The sequence below is a fragment of the Salmo salar genome, chromosome 29 (genome assembly GCF_965601325.2).
Source record: "Salmo salar chromosome 29, fSalSal1, whole genome shotgun sequence".
NCBI lineage: Eukaryota > Metazoa > Chordata > Actinopteri > Salmoniformes > Salmonidae > Salmo > Salmo salar.
This window is the reverse complement of record NC_138319.1, coordinates 14,072,642-14,090,597: the sequence shown is the minus strand read 5'-3', so window position 1 is coordinate 14,090,597 and position 17,956 is coordinate 14,072,642. Positions and strand designations below refer to the sequence as shown.

Sequence of the window (17,956 nt, the reverse complement as noted above, 5' to 3'; positions counted from 1 at the left end):
ATAAATATATATATAAATATAGGACAAAACACACATCACAACAAGAGAGACAACACTACATAAAGAGAGACCTAAGACAACAACATAGCGAGGCAGCAACACATTACAACACAGCATGGTAGCAACACAACATGACAACAACATGGTAGCAACACAAAACATGATACAAACATTATTGGGCACAGACAACAGCACAAAGGGCAAGAAGGTAGAGACAACAATACATCACGCAAAGCTGCCACAACTGTCATTAAGAGTGTCCATCATTAAGTCTTTTAATGAAGAGAATGAGATAAAACTATCCAGTTTGAGTGTTTGTTGCAGCTCGTTCCCGTCGCTAGCTGCAGCGAACTGAAAAGAGGAGCGACCCAGTGATGTGTGCGCTTTGGGGACCTTTAACAGAATGTGACTGGCAGGATTTGTGTTGCATGTGGAGGATGAGGGCTGCAGTAGATGTCTCAGATAGGGGGGAGTGAGGCCTAAGAGGGTTTTATAAATAAGCATCAACCAGTGTGTCTTGCGACGGGTACACAGAGATGACCAGTTTACAGAGGAGTTTACAGAGTGCAGTGATGTGTCCTATAAGGAGCATTGGTGGCAAACCTGATGGCCAAATGGTAAAGAACATCTAGCTGCACGAGAGCACCCTTACCTGCCAATCTATAAATTATATCTCCGTAATCTAGCATGGGTAAAATGGTCATCTGAATCAGGGTTAGTTTGGCAGCTGGTGTGAAAGAGGAGAGATTACGATAGAGGAAACCAAGTCTAGATTTAACTTTAGCCTGCAGCTTTTATATTTGCTGAGAGAAGGACAGTGTACTGTCTAGCCAAGTACTTGTATGAGGTGACTACCTCAAGCTCTAAACCCTCAGATGTAGTAATCACACCTGTGGGGAGAGGGGCATTCTTCTTACCAAACCACATTACCTTTGTTTTGGAGGTGTTCAGAACAAGGTTAAGGGTAGAGAAAGCTTGTTGGACACTAAGAAAGCTTTGTTATTGAGCATTTAACACAACATTCGGGGAGAGGCCATCTGAGTACAAGACTGTATCATCTGCATATAAATGGATGAGAGAGCTTCCTACTGTCTGCGCTATGTTGTTGATGTAAATTGAGAAGAGTGTGGGGCCTAGGATCGAGCCTTGGTTGTACTCTCTTGGTGACAGGCAGTGGCTGAGACAGCAGATTTTCTGACTTTATACACTGCACTCTTTGAGAGAGGTAGTTAGCAAACCAGGCCAAAGACCCCTCAGAGACACCAATACTCCTTAGTCGGCCCACAAGAATGGAATTGTCTACAGTATCAAAAGCTTTGGCCAATTCAATAAAAATAACAGCACAACATTACTTAGAATTATGGGCAATGGTAACATCATTGAGGACCTTTAAGTTTGCAGTGACACATCCATAACCTGAGCGGAAACCAGATTGCATACCAGAGAGAATACTATAGACATCAAGAAAGCCAGTCAGTTGATTATTGACAAGTTATTCCAACACTTATGATAAACAGGGCAAAATAGAAATAGGCCTATAACAGTTAGGATCAGCTTGATCTCACCGTTTAAATAAAGGACGAACCGTGACTGCCTTCCAAGCAATGGGAATCTCCCCAGAAAGGAGAGACAGGTTAAAAAGGTTGGAGATAGGCTTGGCGATGATAGGGACAGCAACCTTAAAGAAGAAAGGGTCTAAACCATCTGACTCAGTGACTGCCTGCAGAGAGAAACTTTGTAGCAGGGCAGGGGAAAAAGAGGGAGAAACATCGGGGATAGTTGTATTAGAAGGGGTGGGAGATGAGGAAATGTTGGACGGGCAAGGAGGCATGGCTGAGTCAAATAGGAATCCTGACTTAATGAAGTGGTGATTAAAGAGCTCAGCCATGTGCTTATTGTCAGTAACAACCACATCATTAACATTAAGGGACATGGACAGCTGTGAGGAGGAGGGTTTATTCTCTAGGTCTTTAACCGTTTTCCAGAACTTCTTGGAGTTAGACCCACAGAGAGAGAACTGCTCCTTAAAGTAACTAACTTTGGCCTTCCGGATAGCCTGAGTGCACTTATTTCTCATTTGCCAGAACGAGACACATGTCAGCCTGAGTATGCGTGTGCCGAGCCTTTTGCCAAATACAATTCACAGTCGAACCAGGGGCTGAACCTGTTTTTAATTCTCATTTTCTTTATAGGGGCGTGTTTGTTAACAATACCACTGAAAATATCAAAAAAGAAGGTCCAAGCGTCTTCGACAGGGATCAAGCTGATTCTATACCAATTTACAGAGGCCAGGTCATGAAGGAAGGCTTGCTCATTAAAGTTTTTTAGCAAGCGCCTATGACAAATCAGGACAGGTTGTTTCACAGAGCAGCCATTACGAACACAGGCTGTAAAAACAGTGATCACTAAGGTCATTACAGAAAACACCAGACTGATACCTATCAGGATTATTTGTGAGGATAACATTGAGGAGAGTAGCCTTTTCTGGGTGTTTGGAGTCATACCTTGGGACTGGTAATAATCTGAGAAAGATTTAGGGGGTCCCATTGCTTTAGGACTTGGTCAGGTGGTTTAAGCATGTCCCAGTTTAGGTCACCTAGCAAGACAAATTCAGACTTAGTGTAAGGGGCTAGGAGAGAGCTTAGAGCAGGTAGGGTACAGGCCGGTGCTGATTGGGGACAATAGCACCTGGCAAATCAAATTGTTTGGGGACAGACTTGGTGGAGACAACCGAGCACTGAAGGTGACCCTTGGTAAAGATTGCCACTCCCCCACCTTTGGAAGATCTTTCTTGATGAAAAAAGTTATAACCAGAAATGCTAACATCAGTATTCAAAACACTCTTCCTTATCCATGTCTCAGTAATGACCAACACATCTGGATTGGAGCTGTGAACCCACACTTTCAATTGATCCATTTTAGGTAATAAGCTTCTAGTGTTTAAGTGCAGAAAACCCAGGCTTTTACGAGAGCAGAAATCAGTGAAGCAGATATCAAAGTCAGAGTTGGGGCTAGCAACATTAGATGGGCCAGGGTGTACATGCACATAACCAGATACCTTCAGCAGTAATACAATCAGGGCACGGCAGAGGACAGGGAGAGCTCTGCAGTGTTGATTTATGACATCTGAATGTGCGTCAGATGGCAACAAGATCATATTGTACAGGAATTTCATCAGGTAACACGAATACAAAGCCGGCGAGAGGTGGTTAGAATAGGACGGGAGGCCAAAAGTCTGTGTAATCAATAGAGAGTCAGAGTCTCGAATGTGGGAACAAACATAGTCTGTCCCACGGTTGGGTAAAGAAAGTTCGTAGTCAACAAAGCATGCAGGAGTCATGAGGCAAAATGCACAAGAAAAAAATAAAATATATAATGACTTGGGGCTAGCCACTGTAAGTTCAGAGTCACCCGCCCCAACAGTGCGTGTGTGCTGGAGGCGAGCGAAAGCTCAGGAGAGAGGGGGGAGTGTGGTGGACGTACCTGTACCAGACAAGGGGAGACATGCCAGGGCAGATGGTGAACAGAACAGGGTTAGGGGTTAGGGAAAGTAGGATTTTCAATTGGAGTAAATTGTTTGGTCCCGACAAAGATCGTAAAACAAATGTGTGTGTGTGGGGAGTGAGTGTCTGTGTGTGTGCATTTATCTTCTTTGTGTGCAATAACCTACTGCAATGTCTGTCAATCAGGCTAATTAATCTTGTGAGACAGACCAACAGCAGACTGACCCAAGACCCCTGATGAGCAGGTGATGGAGAGAGTTGGCGCAGATCCTGAAACGTAGTCATTAATATTTCATTCATGTTGTTTTAACTCTCATTAAAGTGCAACGTGAACAGGCTCCACATGGAGTAGGGCGAATGTTGCCCCTAGATGCTGATCTTTGGTAAGTTTAGCATTTTCCCCACAAATGGTTAAGGTTAGGATTGGTGAGGGGAAGCTGATCCTAGATCTGTACCTAGGGATAGCGCGGCCCTCACTAGGCTGCACACGTGATCCCTAGGCTGTCAGACTGTCTAGCTGATAGGTTTGGTTTTCATTTCCAACAGCATGTGCTAGATGGAAAAGGCTGTTAAAATAACAGCAATTAGCACTAAATGGTTCATAATTAGTTAATGACACATTTTTGAAGTCTATTACATTTATTAATCACCTCTTAGGTAAATTAAGAGAAGTTCCCAGCTAACAACAAACATTCCCACAACTTTAGAGAACGTTCTATTAAGAGTCTTATTCGGTCATTATCTAAGGTTTTCATAGGAATGTTCCAGTGATGTGCAAGGACACTTTCCAAGAGACCATTCCCTTAATGTCAAATAGAACTTACCAGAACGTGGTTACCATGTTCTCAGAACTTAAGATATTAATGTTCTAGACACATTTCATGGGAACGTTGCAAGAAACTTTCTGTGTGTCAGTTGTTAGGACGTCACCTGACAGTCCCAAAGAAACATTATTACACATCATGCCTTGTTACTGTTGTCGAGCCAATTAACTTCAACTTACATACATTACATGATTATATTGTGCATGTATACAGTAATTATTGTTCAACATGTCCTCACCTGGGATTTGAACTCACAACCTCTTGGTTCATGGTAATCTGATCTTCACGGTGGTCCGATCTACACCACCATGTCCATGTCAGATATCAGTTAACCTGATTATACTCTCATCATTGATTTGATTGTGTTATTTCAGCAACTTAAGGTCTTTCTGTATAGATGTCTAATGTTGGTGGGGCATATTAACTTATTTTAATGATTCTCCTGAATCACAATAATCAATAAAACTTTTTCTTGAGTGTTCTTTTCAAAGAGCTGAGATTTACTTCAAAGTGCATTCACCCTATTGCTAACACCTATCAAGTTGTTTTCAGATTTACACAAGTTCCTAGGGAGGAGCAGTTAGGTATTCTTCTGGCAGTGGCGATATCCCTTATATTCTGAGAAAATGGCAACCATCTTTTCAGTGTACATGTTTGGTGGGAGGTTGATGGAATATTCTACTAACCCTCAGAAAACTGGACACAATGTTCGTGCAACGTCCCATGAAACGTGTCTAGAACATGAATATCTTATTCTGAGAACATGGCAACCATGCTCTGTGTATGTTTGGTGTAATGTTACCCTTTGGCGCGTACAATCACGTATTTGTGATCATTGTTGAGTGGTCCCTGCAGCGTACAATCTCAAATACGTGATTGGAACAGTAGCAACAGAACGTATGACGCAACAAATGCGTCAAAACATCATTGTTGTCTAAATAGCATCTAAATATTTTTTTGTACTGATGGAAAATAAAGGTCTTAAACTTTATTCCTCAATTTGACCTTCTTTTGCGAACTTCATCATCCAAGCATCACACGGAACACATCCACAGCCAAACTCATTCTATAAACCAGTCTTAATAACAGGTTGCGCTGACAAAAAAACAAAGCAAAACATAAGTTTAGCGACCTAACAACTAGACTAGTTTACAATGTACCACATCTCTGGTGAGCACAAGAGACTAATGTAATGTTGTTTAGAAAATAAATGTGTGTCAGCTAAGCTAACAGCAGCTACATTCTTTATAATGGCAGCAATGTTTGTTTACGTTTGATAAGCGAAAACTCCCAAATCCAGAATGCCATCATAAGACGCAAATAAACAAAGTCAATGATGGCTGCGCTCATTGCCTGAAAAATATGGGGGAAGGTATGATGCAGGAAATACTACTATAATGGGGGATTTATCAATAAATGGGCGGCAAACACAAGAGGTTATACGTTAAAAACAAATAAACCCCCTGGAAAGGGGCGTCTGAGCTGGAAACCATGAGGTACCAAAGTTACAATCTGATGCCACGTTCAAGACAACTGGGAATTCGGGAGAAACGATTTTAACGGTCATCCAACTCTGAATTCCAACTCGGGAACTCAGGCCTCTTTCTAGAGCTCCGACTTTCCGACCTGAAGATCATTGACGTCATGATTTTAAGTAGTGTTTTTCAGAGTTCACAGTTGTCTTGAAAGCACCATAAGTTAGTCGAGTGAACTATCCCTTGTTATAACATCTTTGGTCTGATAGATGCTTACGTGACAAACAGAATGCATTGTATGATGTCAACAGACGTGGCGCCACACATAGCCAGCAAATAGCTTAGCATTAGCTCATCATAATCAGTACAACGTTCAAGTATTTTACACACATCATGTGTCCATATCAATCTATGCAAGAATCGGAATGCATGATTTGTCATCAGTACTTGAAAACATGAAACGACAACACGATATACAGAAAATAAGCCACTTACTTTGATAGGAATGCACACATGTCCAAAGTCCAATTTGTAAGACAAACAGCTATGAAGGCAATGCGGGCGCCAGCCAGAAAATGTGCTGTGGGAAAACGTTTGTGCAAGGCCTGTTCTGACTAGAGATGCGCAATGTCTTCATACTTGATCTGGGAAAACACTAGGGAAGTGCTTCGGCTCACTTGAAGAGAGGAGTTTGTCCGCTCAGTAAAACCTCAAACATAAATTGTCCGCAAGAGTGAAATGGTCTACTTCGTATGCCAATTAACGAGGAGGTGGAACACACCTAAATTCAAACTGTTGTTAGAAAATAAAACTTGTTGGAAAATAATTTGAAATTGACAAGTTGAAACATGGACTATTGATAATTAGCAGGCAGCGTGCCTTGGTTTGAGGGCAGCGCGGGTAACTATCCTGTTGAGTAACAATCACATTGTGAAACAGTGAGAGCATTCTTACATCACGCGCATGAAAAAACTCACGCAGGGGCGACGGTTAGAGATATTTGGAACTCACACGTGAAAAGGTTAATGGAATATTCTATTAACCCTCAGAAAACTGGACACATGAATGTTCTTGTAGCGTCCCATGAAACGTGTCTAGAACCTTAATATTGGATATTCTGAGAACATTGTAATCACGTTCTGGGTTAGTTCTGTTTGACATTAAGGTAATGTTCTCCTAACTCTAACGCCAAAACATGCTAAATACAGTCTCAGGAGGTTTTTTCTGAAATACATAGAATGTTCCCCTGAATAACAGAAAACTGGACATTCAAACATCAAGGGAACATTGCGTGTAACTTCACAAAAACGTTTTCTCTCCCTAGAATTGTTAGCTGGGTTGAAGATGGAAATGGTAGGATACATTTCTCTCTTATATGAGAAAGATTTCTCTCATCTTATTTTTTGGCAAATAAAATAGGCCTATGTTTTGTGTTAATCCTCCCTAGTCCTGCATCGTTGCAAACGTCATTGATTGTGTTTAAGCGTTGTTGGTTGTGTTTTAACGTCATTGGTTGTACTGCAATTCATTAGAGCTGGAGAACTATATTTATTTTCATGGATCAGCTCCTTAGTCTAATAGTGGCAGCAGCAGCACATGTATTACTGTATGTGGGTCAGTCAAACAGTGTGAATCACTGTGCTGCTTTCTCTTGTAGCTGGAGGTAAACTGACAGCAAAATCAAACACATTGTTTAGAACATGACTCATCAAGTCTGCAGAACCTGGGAAGTAGAGCAAAGATCACTCTTCTGATGTTAGCCGCTTTTCTCTGCCTGCCTGCCTTGCTTTCTCTCTGTAATTCCATGTTTGTTTCGTGTGTGGTGTGTGGTGTGTGTGTGTGTGTGTGTGTGTGTGTGTGTGTGGGGGGGGGGGGACTCCCTGGGGACATACGAAAACAGAGAGGAAGTTGTGATCTCTCAACTTTGTTGGCGTGAGAGGCAGGGGGAGGAACTTGGTGTGTGTGTAAACCATAGAGGAAGAGGCAAAGAGAGTGGTTTCACTGCTAAAAATCTGTCTAAAATAAGGCCAATGCGTTTCTTTGGGCTTATTTTGGAACTTAGCTTGTCACCTGCCGCCCGCCTTCGGGACAACGACTCCCATTGTTAGGGCGGAGACGTGCATCTTGTCATTATATACAGATCTCTGGTGTAAATGGGAAGGTGCACACAGAAGAGCGAAGGAGATGAGACCAAAAATACAACATGAGAACAATATGGGACACTGGGCTGAAGGGAGTTGTAGTTTTTATTATTAAAATATTCAACCTAGTTCAGTGCAGAAACGTGGTAATTAACTACAATGACCATAATCCATTGCGCCTGTTCTTTTCTGGCTCGGACAGAGATGGATCCACTTTTATGCCTGCTACGTTAGGTTGGACACACACAGACTGCATACGCCGCCACATGAGAGAGGAATGTACATAACACAACAACGAGAGAGCGGGATAGAAACAGTTCGTGAAAGTATCTACTTTGAAAACTCGTAAAATGATTGTCAGACAGCTCTGCAGCATACTTAGGCAGACTAGCCTTGCTAAATAGGAAGACTAAAGACAGTACAGCATGGGGAGAACAGAGATAACGTTAGATGGTGGTTCTGTCTGGCTGGCTGGTACCGCCTGAGCAGAGATGAAATGATGACTTTAAGGAATGAAATATTACAAATTCATCAAATAAAACTAAGTAATATACACAACTGAGACAATGGAACATTTTAAATGTTTTGGCAATTCATAATCGCTCAGCACTACCACTGACATTCTTCTCACTCTCTCTCTCCCTCCCTCCTCTCCTGGCCCTGTCTATCCCTTTAAACTCAACACAGTGCTCTTTTGACTCACAAACCCCAGCACAAATAAGGCTGTGCGCAATATGCATCTATGGCAGAGAGGAAAATCTCAGAGGAGAATTAGTTCTAATCCAGCCAACACAGCATGCTAGGCATCATTGGAATAAAACACATGACAATGCTCTCTCCATTCTGCTCTCTCTGCATTGACACCCAGCACATCCAAATACAAAAAGGTTCTACAGATTCCAGCCATTCAGCAGCTTTTTATCTGCGTTCCATCTGAACATGGATTGACCGACGGGGCCTGAAAAGTCAGGGTGTGACAAAAGGCTTTTCAGGCTGACTTTCTATGAGGTCACTGTGGCCCTTTTTCTGAATCCAACCACTCCGCAAGCGAGGCGACAAAAAAGTTGTCTGGTACCTCCGTGTTTCCATACTGTAGGCAGCATTCTGCTTCAACTATATAAATGCTAGGCTATAGCGTCTTACTCAATCTTGTCTATAAAGAGAAAGAGACATTTCACTTCCTGTATTGTCATAGTTAAGCCTATAATTATGGTGGTTTACTTAGTTGAATGCATCGACTGTAAGTTGCTCTGGATAAGAGTGTGCTAATAATAGTCCTAACAGTCTGCTAGCTAAATGATTCAAATGTAAATGTAAAATGTGATCTCATCTCCAAGGTTGTACAGTAGCACACCATTCTGAATGGAAATGTTTTTGTGGGGCCAGTGTATCACATTCATCTTGTATCACTTCTGCATTTCCAACTTCTCTTTCTCCCTCCCCTATTCAGTTAAATACATAGAGATCCTATCTAACTCCTAATTCTATGGTTAAATATTCCTTAAACGTGCCTGAAGCTAGCCAGTGACTTCATTCAGCAGGGGGAGTAGCATTACATAACAGACAGACAGGCCTGTGACCACCCCACAGCTCTGCTCTATGTTTTTAATCATTCCAAGGAACTCAGGGAACTCTCTGGAGGTGCTTTACTATGAAAAAGTCCCTCATTTGAGCCTAAGAAAACACGGAAATTCAACCAATTAGAGGCCAAGTCACAGTGGACCAAAACCTCCTCGACGTGAGTGTGTGTTTTTCATTTGATTTCAAACTGCAAATAGGATTGAATTATATTGTAGATGGCATCTGCCATGGTCACATTACCTGTGATTGAAGAGATTGACCTCTACCTCATAAATACGGTCCCTCAAATAAACAAATGCAATACATGAATAACATTCACACACTACATTTTGTGGTGAAAAAAATATGCTGAATAATGCTTTCTTCAATCGAAAGGAAGTTAGTTCTTATCAATCACAACATTCATTTCTGATTAGCTGTTTCCTGGAGGATGGCAGTGTGGAGATTTTGGGAAACCCCTTATCTGACGGTAACCACATCCATATCACTTCTAAAGTTTGGTGCTTTCTGCTTTACATGTTGTGCTGAATACTGAACAGGGCAACTAACTACCCTTTTTTGATTCCACAACTTTATTTCTTACTGTGCCTCTCATAACCCATCTCTCACACTGAAAACATTGTGCAGGGAAGCACTTGGCAGGCAGACCCAGGTCCCGGCTGCCAAAGAAAACACAGACAGGCTGCCGTCTAATGGATAGAGAGAATGAGAGCGCAAGGGAGGGAGGGGAGAGAGAGGGAGAACGAGAGAGAGAGAGAGCTACACATAAGTGGACCCGAGTAGAAAAGTGATGATGTCATCAGAAAGTGACGTTATTGCAAAGCGGGGCGTAGGGTTGGCTGCTCTTCACATAGCCAGCCCAATGTAGGGGAGGACTAGCTGTGTGCTTAATCTACTCCAGCTCCTCTCTGCTGCAAAAAACACATTCTTACAGGCTGAATTACATAACGTCAGATGGTCCCCCATGTAGTCCTGCCTTCCAACATGTGCTGTCTGCTTGCACATAGTGAGGTAGTGCATTGGTTTCACACCAGACTCTTTCATAACAACTCATCTTGTGCTGTGCACTCTACTCTTACCTATATCTTTACCTATCATATTCGAAGGCCGTGCTCCCCTATTTCATATAGTGCACTACTTTTGACCGGGGCTATAGGGCCCTTGTCAAAAGTAGTTCACTGTATAGGGAATAGGGTGCCATATGGGATGCAAACTAAAACAAAAACATTATGCACTGATAACATGTAAAAGCTGTTTGATTGGCTCTGAGGGTTTAAAGGGGACCAATGCGTTATATTTTCCTCTCATCCCCTATAATGAGCATGTGTATCAGAGGGAGTGAACCTGCTGATCTGTGAGTAAGAGAAAAGCAGAAGTAACAGGCTATTTGCAAGAGGAATAAGAACACCATTATCCTCTAATAATTGATATCCCTCAGTGTGTCTATAGCTCAGTATGCCTATTGGCTCATTCCCAGAGAAAGCCACAAGGTTTTCTGTCTTCAGTCATATTACCGGGAGGCAAGGCCCTCATCATAAGTGACAGACCATCACAAACTAAAAGCCAAATGAGCACTGCTGCCTGGATGATTCGGGATCCGTTTTCCATAAAGGGACAGTGTGTTATCTTGTTACCATGCAAACCAGCACAAAAATACCATAAAGTGACAACAAACGTACTGACCATTGACTCGTACGGGTGCCAATTTCCCAGAAGTATGACACATGACCCTCCAGTGTCTTTGCGCCTATGAAACCTGACCATGGTGGGACAATGACCTTGTATTCTGTAAACTAGTGTACACACACACACACACACACACACACACACACGTGCAGACGGAGCCATGTGCGCCTATCACAAAGTGCTAAAAGGAGGGTGTGTGCATCTGAATCATCAACAATCATATCGACGTCCTTGTAAATGTGCAACCAGGGCTGGATGAGTATCAGCAAATATGCTCAGGAAAATGTGATATGGTGTATAATCACTTCAATCTAGAATCGAAACGCTGCACATGCCCTTGATGGCCTAGTACTATAATAAGACTATAAACGGCTCCACCATCAAATCTAAACCCGTGACATCTTTTAATAAAAAAATGATCTGCTGAATATAATATATATTGCTATAATAGGACATAGTCCCGCTTTGTTTATTTCTCTGCGTTGATATCTGAGACAGACAATAGATTGCTCTTATAGGCTACTGTATAAAGTATCACATCCAATATGGCTGCCTACCCTCTGGAATCTGTTGTTTTGCAACATAAAAAGGACACAACTGGACGTGAAACAATGCAACTGAGTGCATCATCATTCACAAATATGACAAACATGGCATATAGCAAAAGGAAATGAGTTAAATGTATTCATGCATTAATGAATGTTGGGCTGGTGGAGGAGGTTTTTGATGTTAGGAAATGATTATAAAACAAATAGAATATAATAAATATTAAACATAATAACATTATCATCAACAACAACATTGCAAAAAATCCAGTGTATCTTACAATGCATTTACAGTAGGTTATTTGCAAGAAAAGCTTTCAACAGTAGAGTATTTGCAAGAAAATCTTACAACATAATACTATATTTATAAATGGGATCAAATGAGATGAAACAGTTCTGTGGACAACAATATTATATAGATGATCCATTTGATATTGGACGAAATAAACATCCAGCCCATGATAAGTGATACAAAAATGTGGGATCATGTTAAAAAAAATAAAAACAAAAAAATATCATCTGGAAGCTCACCAAATAAAAAATAACTTTTAACATGAAAAAAATATATTACAGGTTCCATTTGATTAAAAACATTACTGCAGTTAGATTACATTATTAGAATGCTATGCACTGAAAGGATTTTGATTGAACATTAACACATACATCGACATAAAGCGACGTATACCCGATATGGATAGTATAGAGAGAGCTCTTACCCGTTCTCTGACGCTACTTTGCGCATTATTATTTATATTCCATTTCGGATGAATAGGTGCGTGTCTTTCAAGCACAAATCTCGACCTCCTTTCCATGTGCTCGCAGCCACGCGCTCCATGAAGGGCTGCATACAGTCAGATACAGTGGCTGACGTCACGATAAGTCAGCTCGAGCCACAGAGGAGCTGCAAAGTCTAGAGATGATGATAATATCACGTCCACATCGGCGTATCGACGTGCAGCACGCATGATTTATTGGGCTCGTTCTATAAATAAGGCAGATGCTGTCGGTGTAATTCATATTTCTGCAAATGCATGCAATAATATATAGCCACTACATACTGCCAATACTTGCAGCCTGATGGTAATGTGGATGTACCATTCAGCACTTGTCATGTGTCTTGTCTATTTATTCAAATGAGTATTATTGAGAGTGGCAGGTGGGCTTCTCCATTACAACCCGATGAAAAGGCAACAGTTTTTTGCAACAGCCTGCACTGCAGTATAGGGCACTGAACTCATACAGGGAAGGTATAGCTCAGAGATCATCAACTAGATTCAGCCGCAGGGAGATTTTTTTCTTGAGCGGATTGTCGGGGGCCAGGACATAATTACAAATAATTTGTAGACTGCAAATTGTCCGCAAGAAGCCCACACAGATATAATATTTGGCTAAAACATCATCATTTCAAACCTTTCTTATATTTGTATACGAATACGTGTCTCTCTATTATGCGTGGGAATACTTGGGAAAATATTTCCAAAATGAAAACCACTTGGAGCTCATTTTCTGGTGTTTTTAACAGTCTTTTATGTCCAACAATGAAAATGCTCAGAAAACTTGAGGGGTCAAATAAAAGGGCTGCCAGTTGGGGAACCCTGATATATTTTATGATATAGGGTTGGCATCGTTGTAAAACAGTCCCTTTGCAAATAGCTACTGACGCAACAGGTTACTAGACAGACAGATATAGGACATGTGAAAGTGTCCGGTCAAGGTCTCATGTACATATCCTTTGACTTATTCCACATTTTGTTGTGTTACAGCCTGAATTCAAAATGGATTAAATAGATTTTTTCCCCTCATCCATCTACACACAATAGCCCATAATGACAAAGTAAAAACATGTTTTTAGAAATATCTGCACATTTATTGAAAATGAAATATAGAAATATATCTAATTTACATAATTATTCACACCCCTGAGTCAAAACATGTTAGAATTACCTTTGGCAGCGATTACAGCTGTGAGTCTTTCTGGGTCTAAGAGCTCTTGCACACCTGGATTGTACAATATTTTCACATTATCCGTTTAAAAGAATTCTTCAAGGTCTATCAAGTTGGTTGTTGATCATTGCTAGACAGCCATTTTCATGTCTTGCCATAGATTTTCAACAAGCCGTTGTAAGTCAAAACTGTAACTAAGCCACTCAGGAACATTCAATGTTGTCTTGGTAAGTAACTCCAGTGTATATTTGGCCTTTTGATTATTATTGTCCTGCTGAATGGTGAATTTGCCTATTGGAAAGCAGACTGAACCAGCTTTTCCTCTAGGATTTTGCCTGTGCTTAGCTCTATTCTGTTTCTTTTTATCCCCAAAAAACTCCTTGTCCTTGCCGATTAAAAGCATACCCATAACATGATGCAGCTACCACCATGCTAGAAAATATGAAGAGTGGTGCTCAGTGATGTGTTGTTGGATTTGCCCCAAACATAACGCTTTATATTAAGGACATAAAGTTACTTTCTTTGCCACATTTTTTTGCAGTTTTACTTTAGTGCTTATTGCAAAAAGGATGCATGTTTAGGTATATTTTTATTCTGTGCATGCTTATTTCCTGTTCACTCTGTCAATTAGGTTACTATTGTGGAGTAACTACAAGGTTGTCGAGCCATCATCAGTTTTCTCCAATATCAGCCATTAAACTCTGTAACTGTTTTAAGTCCCCACTGGCCTCATGGTGAAATCCCTGTGCGGTTTCCTTCCTCTCCGGCAATTTAGTTAGGAAGGACACCTGTATCTTTGTAGTGACTGGGTGTATTGATACAGCATCCAAAGTGTAATTGATAACTTCATGCTGAAATGGATATTCAATGTTTTATTTCAATGCTTTGTTTTATTTTGAGCCATCTACCAATAGGTGCCCTTCTTTGCAAGGCATTGGAAAACCTCCCTGGTCTTTGTGGTTGAATCTGTATTTGAAATTCATTGCTCGACTGAGGGACCTTACAGATAATTGTGTGTAGGGTAGCAGAGATGAAGTACAGTACCAGTCAAAAGTTTGGACACACCTACTCATTCAAGGGTTTTTCTTAATTTTACTATTTTCTACATTGTAGAATAATAGTGAAGACATCAAAACTATGAAATAACACATATGGAATCATGTAGTAACCAAAAAAGTGTTCAACAAATCAAAATATATTTTATATTTGAGATTCTTTAAAGTAGCCACCCTTTGCCTTGATGACAGCTTTGCACACTCTTGGCATTCTCTCAACCAGCTTCATGAGGTAGTCACCTGAAATGCCTTTCAATTAACAGGTGTGCATTATTAAAGTTAATTTGTGGAATTTCTTTCCTTCTTAATGTGTTTGCACCTATCAGTTGTGTTGTGTCAAGGTAGGGTTGGTATACAGAAGATAGCCCTATTTGGTAAAATACCAAGTCTATATTATGGCAAGAACAGCTCAAATAAGCAAAGAGAAATGAGAGTCCATCATTACTTCAAGACATGAAGGCCAGTCAATCCGGAAAATTTCTAGAACTTCTTGAAGTGCAGTCGCAAAAACCATCAAGCGCTATGATGAAACTGGCTCTCATGAGGACCGCCACAGGAAAGGAAGACCCAGAGTTACCTCTGCTGCAGAGGATAAGTCCATTAGGGTTACAAGCCTCAGAAGTTGCAGCCCAAATAAATGCTTCATAGAGTTCAAGTAACATATACATCTCAACATCAACTGTTCAGAGGAGACTGCCTGAATCAGGCCTTCATGGTCGAATTGCTGCAAAGAAACCACTACTAAAGGACACCAATAAGAAGAAGAGACTTGCTTGGGCCAAGAAACAAGAGCAATGGACATTAGACCGGTATAAATCTGTCCTTTGGTCTGATGAGTCCAAATGTGATATTTTTGGTTCCAACCACCATGTCTTTATGAGACGCAGAGTAGGTGAACCGATGATCTCTGTATGTGTGGTTCCCACCTTGAAGCATGGAGGAGGTGTGATTGTGCTTTGCTAGTGACACTGTCTGTGATCAATTTAGAATTCAATGCACACTTAACCAGCATGGGTACCACAGCATTCTGCAGCGATACGCCATCTCATCTGGTTTGCGCTTAGTGGGACTATCATTTGTTTTTCAACAGCACAATTACCCAAAACACACCTCCAGGCTGTGTAAGGGCTATTTGACCAAGAAGGAGGTTTGGGATGAGTTGGTCAGCAGAGTGCGGGAAAGGAGCAAACAAGTGCTCAGCATATGTGGGAACTCCTTCAAGACTGTTGGAAAACCATTCCTCATGAAGCTGGTTGAGAGAATGCCAAAAGTATGCAAAGCTGTCATCAAGGAAAAGGGTGTCTACTTTGAAGAACCTAAAATATAACACATATTTTGATTTGTTTAACACTTTTTTGGTTACTAGATGATTCCATATGTGTTATTTCATCGTTTTTGATGTCTTCACTATTATTCTACAATGTAGAAAATAGTAAAAATAAAGAAAAACCCTTGTATGAGTAGGTGTGTCCAAACTTTTGACTGGTACTGTAATCATTCAAAAATCATGTTAAACACTATTATTGCACACAGAGTGAGTCCAAGCAACTTATTATGTTAAGCACATTTTTACTCCTGAACTTTTTTAGGCTTGCCATAACAAAGGGTTTGAAAACTTACTGACTCAAGACATTTCAGCTTTTAATTTTTTATTTAATTTGTAAACAATTCTAAAAACGTAATTCCACTTTGACATTATGGGGTATTGTGTGTAGGCCAGTGACACAACACCTTACTTAAATACATTTTAAATGCAGGTGTGTCCATATGTTACACAGGGCCAGTGGAATGGATATAGGAATGACAACTCATATTATGGTCATTGGTGATGAAAGAACTAAGGATAATACAGATTAATTCCTGCAAGAATTAAGAGAATGCTGTGGATGTCACTAAAAGTCAATGTATGCTTAATCCAAAAATGTGGACGGAATCTCCATATGGAGGGTGTGATGCAATTGCGACGCCTCCGGGGCATGCAGAGGCCAAACTGGGCTCCGTACAGCATCGCAGATCACCTCCCAAATTTTGAAACAATGCGGAGGGCTCGGTATAGCTCAGCATTGACATGATTGGTCAACGGTAGGTAAGGGCGGGAGGTCCTGCATTCCAACTGCTCTGCGCTGCTCGGCGAAACGCAAGTATGAATGACCTGACTTCGGCAGATGCCATATCACCGTAAATGCTGCACGGCCAGTGCAGATTTCGGATTGACCATGCAGGGCCTTTTTGGCTACACTTCATAATTTAATCAATTATAGCGATTATCTGTCATCTGCAATATGGCTAAGCCATACCAGCTAAATCCACACCATCTTGTGATTTGTCGTGTACTGAAATATAGAAAAATGGAATTGTGATGAAAGCAGCCAATTCTGAAGATACAACCATGACCAGTGAGTGACTGCAAGAAAAATGGTGTGTGGAAGATTATTTTGGCAACCCAGAACAAAATCTCACGTAACATATTTTCGGTCACAAGAGACTAGTCGAAGATGATTTCAGACTTATCTTGTAAACTTCAGAGGTCAGCAGGTTCAGGGCTTTAGTTAATGAAGAGGATTGTATCCCAATTCTGCACAACTTCTTGCATGGATTTAACAAATGGGTGAAAACTCCCTCCAGCCAATGCTTACAACTTTCATTCCTATGCTTTTGAATCCATAACAGGAAGTGTGCAAGTGCACAATTCTAAAAGGTTGGAGAATCATGACAGTCCAGGTCCTTTTTCAACTTACCTTGGTTTTCTTCCATCTGGACCATGCAGGTCAAGACATCACTAATTATTGCGAAGCCTACACTCATCTAATATAGAAATGAGGCATAAAATACCAAATCGCCTTCAAGAAATTGGTTCACTCTAAATGTATTTTACCCGTGACCCTTATTAAAATGTCAGTTGGTTTTGCTAGTCACCTCTGGATAGAAATAGTTTATATTTGTCAAATTCCTGACATGTAAATGTGTAGGCGAATAAAGGCGATTCCATTGGTCTTTTATAAATTAAGACTTCAAAGAGAATACATTGGTGCAACCTGTGTCCCTTTTAACAGTTTTTGGACACGCTTTCCCATGAGTGAAATATATTTGTTAACCGTTACCGTCTGCACCTTATAATAGGTTCATCTGTTTATGCTGTCAGAGTGTTAATGCAAACAGAGCTCATTCAAGTGTCTCCATAAGTAAAACAGACTGAGGCATG

At 40.9% G+C, this 17,956-nt stretch overlaps 1 long non-coding RNA gene across 1 annotated transcript in view; it reads right to left on the bottom strand.

Annotated features, from left to right (window-relative positions):
• LOC106590163 (uncharacterized) overlaps positions 1–12,806 on the bottom strand; it is a 47,674-nt gene extending 34,868 nt beyond the window's left edge. Inside the window, exon 1 of the long non-coding RNA XR_001325014.3 lies at positions 12,472–12,806. This is a non-coding gene — a long non-coding RNA (uncharacterized LOC106590163). The remainder of the gene's footprint in view (positions 1–12,471) is intronic.
• Between the last annotated feature and the right edge of the window lie 5,150 nt (positions 12,807–17,956).